Below are 5,197 nucleotides of genomic sequence, written 5' to 3'. Positions count from 1 at the left end.
GGCCCCGGGCCGGAGCTGCAGCCCGTGGAGAGGAGCCCACATGGAGCAGGGGCAGAGAGGGACCGAGAAGGAGTGGTGGAGATGAAGTGCTACAGACTGACCACAACCCCCCGTCCAGTCCCCCTGTTCCCCTGCGCTGCACGGGGGGAGGAGCTGGAAGAGCTCAGATGGGGGGAAGGAAGGTGGTTTTGGTTTCTTTCCTTTGGTTCTCACTTGTCTAGCCTGGGAGTAGTAGTAGTTAGGCCGGAAATCTTCCTGTCTCCCTATGCTGAGTCTGCTTTGCCCATCACGATCCTTGTTGAGCGATCTCCCTGTCCTTGTCTCAACCCTTGAGCCCTTTGCATCGTATTTTCTCTCCCTTTCTCTTTGAGGAGGGGGAGGGAGAGAGTGGCCGTGATGGAGCTCGGCTGCCCACCCACCGAAAAGCACTGCAGCTGCAAAGGACTGGAAAAGTTTTCAGAAGCAACAAGGTGTTTAACAAGGAAATGTAGAGTTTCCTTTTTCAGGCTTCCTAAATAATTGGGCTTATTTCATATTCCCAACTCGGAGGAGGAGAATTGTTGATTTCACCTTCTTTTTTCTTCCTTGGAAATCAAAGGTGAACAGCTCTAAAAGTAAGGGGAACGTATCAGAAGCAAGCTTTTTTTTGCTTGTAAGCCTTTCTTAAGGAAAAGATTGATCACACACCTTCCACAGATGTAGGGGGGCAGAGAATAATTTTGGAACTACTCCAATTAAAGTCAGCTTGGGGAGAGTGGTACTTCTCTACTTGTTTCTGAGACATTTGCATTAGCAACAGAGAGTGTTGTGTTGCCGCTGCCAGGGGCCTACGGTGATGACTTCAGCAACAGAATTGAATGATGTCACTGTGACACCTTGGGAACAGCTGCCTCTGAGCAAGTTGAGCGAGGAGGGACAGAGAAGTGTGCTGGATGAAACCACGTGAGGACTTGTGGATCCCACGTGGAGGTGCATCGAGAGGGCCCACCCTTCTGTAAGTGTTTGGACGCTTCCTTTTAGTCTTCTGTAGTTTGTGTAAAGTCCTTTCACAAGCATGAAGTTTGGTACTTTGGCTCAGTGATGTAGCTGCACAGAGTGACAGGTGCAACATGTGGCTGAGGGCCTCTGCACGTTCTCTCTTTCCCACACACGATCAAGAAAGAAGGGTAGACAAATAAGAGTGTGCTGTGGTCCTGCCATAGACCTCAAGTACTACAGCATAAACAAGAGACTTGAAAGTAGCCCATCACATTAAACTTCAGGACAGCAATGCACTTCATCAGCTGCTCTGGCCTGTTGAGTGGAGTGTCTCAGGACGGAGTGGATGAAGATGCACTCCATCTGCTTTCAGATTAGCACTTGCAGTGAGCAAGCTGCCTGGCCTTAACATTTTTCATTTCATTTTTCACCCGACTTTTGCTGGTTCTTCTTGGTCTAGAAAAAAAAAAAAAAAAAAAAGTGAACTCAGATCAAAATAGAAGGATTTCCTTTTCATTAATTCCATGTTCTTAACTTGACAGATTTGGTTATTGACGTAGAAGGGACGTATCTGGCCTGACTGCAACACCCATGCTCGCAGTGTGGACAGTTCTCATAAAGCTGATTCAGGGTAGTTTCTGGAAACGAAGACATCAGATGGCAAAGGTAATCTCCCAAATTTTTTTTTTTTTTTTTTTTTTTTTTTTTTTTTTTTTGTGCTAATGCAGGAAAGGCAAGTAAGAGTAAAAGTAAGAGTCCAGATAGTGTAAGAAGCAGCAGCTGTGAAGGAAACTTCCTTCTGGCTGATATGGCTCCACATCTAGTTGTGGAGGTCATAGTGCAGGTGGAAGCATGTTCTCGTCCAAATACTTAGCTCTCTGTTTTCACAACAGGTCTAGCAGCAGAATGTCTTTGAAACAACTGTGCCTATGACCAAGTTCATGCATCGTGGTAGACGAGGTAAAAGCTCTGGACAAGCAAAGGGGAGGGATGGATGGGCATGCAATACGATCACTTCAATCTTATCTCTCTAAGAAACCTTACTGAGAAAACAAAACAGAACAGAAAAAAACAGAACAGAACAAAACAGAACAGAACAAATGAAACAAACAGCTAGCTTGCTGGAGACATTGTCTGGGAAACAGTGAAAACACTTGCAGACAAAAACATATCAAAGGACTAACACTTTGAGCTTGATTCTAAACCAACATCCTCAACTCCAACTCTTGTTTATGTTCATTACAGACTGGTAGAATAACATGTCACGTTTGATGACTTTGCAGCATAGATGTCAGGAATGCAGCTTGGGATCACCTGCTTCTACTTAGAGTTCGGTCTGAAGGGATGAGCAAGTAATTGTTCCTGGGCTGATGGAAATCTGTTCTAAAGTCTGTTTTCTAACACTCTTCTAGATGCTTCTCTGTCCATCGCTCTGACCTGCCAACTCTGGTGCAAGTGTGCAGTTGTGGCAAGAGGGATTTCCTAGTCCTGATTTGACCTGGTGGACACCAACTTTCCTAGTCAATTGCCGATGTTGCTGAGGAGGCAGCAGTATCAAAGCCCTTGTTGATGAAGATAGAACAAGTCTGGGGAGGCTTTGGCATTTCTGCACAATGCTGCTTCCTGATTGTGACCCAAGACGCAGATTCTGAACTAGGCAAAGTAAGCTAGAGTAAGCTAGACTGCATGTCCTGGTCATTTTCTTTTCTTTCTTTATTTTTCATTCGTCGCTCGTAAGAAAATCTAAATCTTTCAACCATTTGTTTGAAAACACAGTTTTATGGAAATGATTGTGGGTGTGCTCCTTAACCTTGTTTGGAACCTGTTTAACCTCGCTTCAGTTAGAGGAGACCTGTGCTCAAATTTATGCTTACCATGATCAAGTGGCATCCTTTTTCCTTTTGGTATTCTTGACTTTGGCGCTTGCAAGTGAGGTTGAAAAGAGTTCTCAGGATGATTCTTCTTTTCCTTTGCAGTATCCCAAACTCCAGATTACATCTGATCTTCATCTCTGATCTGAAAAGCTTCGCAGGCCAAAAGAGAATTGAGATGAGGAGTGAAATACAGAATGCTGGTGAATCTTTCCAGTTCCCACCCGTAAGTTTTGTGAGAGAAGCAGGTGCGTTGCTGTAGTGGTAGGAAGTCAATAAGATAACGATCGTGCCCTTGAAGGCAAGTAAGGGTATAAAGATGAAGAATGCAAGGCCCTGCTTAAAGACAGTCTTTAGGCTGCTTCTGGATCAGCAGTTTGTTTGGTTCTTGCACAGCCTCATCTCCACTTGCTTAGAAGCTGTGAAGATGGGAAGAACACTTGGTGTTTTTCATCCACTCTCAACCTCATCTCCATTTCCTCCGAAGCTGTGAATATTGGAAGTACACTTGGTTCTTCCAATGATGTGAAGAGCCAAGTGTCTTGGGTCTTCCATCAACTCAGAGATAGCAAGAGAATAAGGTATTTGCTTGATAGGACAGTACTTAATTTAGGTATTTATGAAGTGAAGAAGAACACTGAAACCAGCCAAAGCCGTATCAGACATGGTAAGGCCATGCTTCTGTTAGGAAGTAATTCAGAGTGCTTCCATGGTGTACTTTGGACAGATGAACTCTGGTCCTCTGGACTAAGCACCCCCAAGGGACAATTCTCTGAAAAATCTCTCGGAATGATCTGTCCTTATCTCTTCCACTGTAGTCTCCATTAGGAAAGGATAAATATTCATTGCCCATGTGGAAAGGAGCTCCTCATATAGTTGTTTCTAACCAAAATCTCCTTCTTGTGTTCTGTTGACAGAAACCACTTGGCGAGCCAAGCCAAATCACCAAAAATGGAAGTAGTGGAACTACTGCCAAACCGTGCTGCTGCTTCTAAACCAAACTGCAGTGTAGGTGGGGACAGAGCAAGGGGACACAACCCAGCCAGGGCGAAATTGAAAGTCACCTGTCTGAGCCGTGGAAGGAAGTCAGCGTTTCCCAGTTTGAGACTGTTCCCTGACTGGTCCCACAGCAGCTGGAACGCTTCCGATTGCTGCTGATGGATTCCCATGGATCAGCCAGTGACACAAGCTGCCAGAGCGACTGAAGCGATCTGGAGTTACGCTTCTCCCCCTTCTGCGTTCAGATCCGTGAAAGGAAGGAGAAGAGGGGAGAAGAAGAGGGGAGAAGAGAAGAGAGGGGGAAAGAAAAGGACAAGAAGGGAGGGAAGGGGAGGGAAGGGGAGGGAAGGGGAGGGAAGGGGAGGGAAAAGGAGGGAAGGGGAGGGAATGGGAGGGAAGGGCAGGGCAGGGCAGGGGCATGTAGGGCATTGTAGGGGAGAGTAGGCTAGTGTAGGATAGTGTTGGGATAGTGTAGGATAGTGAGGGGAGTGTAGGGGAGTGTAGGGGAGGGGAGTGTAGGGGAGGATAGTGTAGGGAGGGGAGTGCAGGGGAGGGGAGTGCAGGGGAGTGTAGTGTAGGGGGGTTTGGGGGAGTGTAGTGTAGGGGAATGTAGGGGAGGGGAGTTTAGGGGAGTATAAGGGAGCGGAGTCTAGGGAAGGGGAGTGTAGGGGAGGGGAGTGTAGGGGAGGATAGTGTAGGGAGGGGAGTGTAGAGGAGGGAAGTGTAGAGGAGCATAGGGGAGTGGAGTGTAGGGGAGTTTAGGGGAGGGGAGTTTAGGGGAGGGGAGGGGAGTTTAGGGGAGTTTAGGGGAGGGGAGAGGAGTTTAGGGGAGGGGAGTTTAGGGGAGGGGAGTTTAGGGGAGGGGAGGGGAGTTTAGGGGAGGGGAGTTTAGGAGAGTTTAGGGGAGGGGAGGGGAGGAGAGGGGAGGAAAGTTTAGGGGAGTTTAGGGGAGGGGAGTTTAGGGGAGGGGAGTTTAGGGGAGGGGAGGGGAGTTTAGGGGCGTTTAGGGGAGTTTAGGGGAGGGGAGTTTAGGGGAGGGGAGGGGAGTTTAGGGGAGGGGAGTTTAGGGGAGGGGAGTTTAGGGGAGGGAAGGGGAGTTTAGGGGAGGGAAGTTTAGGGGAGGGGAGGGGAGTTTAGGGGAGTTTAGGGGAGTTTAGGGGAGGGGAGAGGAGGGGAGGGGAGGAGAGGGGAGGGGAGGGGAGGGGAGGGGAGGGGAGGAGAGGGGAGGGGAGGGGAGGGGAGGGGAGGGGAGGGGAGGGGGTGGGTATTGGTGGGAAGTAAGGAATGGGCCAGGGAGGGAATGGGAGGGGAGGGGAGTGCTACCCTAAATAAAATGGCCAAAAAGTGAC

General features: G+C 48.4%; 1 long non-coding RNA gene across 2 annotated transcripts; it reads left to right on the top strand.

Moving 5' to 3' along the window:
• The first annotated feature begins 533 nt into the window (after positions 1-533).
• LOC113840303 (uncharacterized) lies at positions 534-4,163 on the top strand. 2 transcript variants are annotated; one of them, XR_003493091.3, is made up of 6 exons: positions 534-994; positions 1,521-1,644; positions 1,872-1,938; positions 2,391-2,640; positions 2,955-3,075; positions 3,767-4,163. It is a non-coding gene; the product is annotated as an uncharacterized lncRNA (long non-coding RNA). The 2 variants fall into 2 exon arrangements; XR_011806061.1 differs by having other exon boundaries at positions 2,391-2,650.
• Positions 4,164-5,197: the final 1,034 nt, after the last annotated feature.

Source organism: Anas platyrhynchos, chromosome Z, assembly GCF_047663525.1.
Source record: "Anas platyrhynchos isolate ZD024472 breed Pekin duck chromosome Z, IASCAAS_PekinDuck_T2T, whole genome shotgun sequence".
In the NCBI taxonomy this organism is placed as follows: domain Eukaryota; kingdom Metazoa; phylum Chordata; class Aves; order Anseriformes; family Anatidae; genus Anas; species Anas platyrhynchos.
Note: the sequence above shows the minus strand (reverse complement) of the source record. Positions and strands in the feature narration are given on the sequence as shown.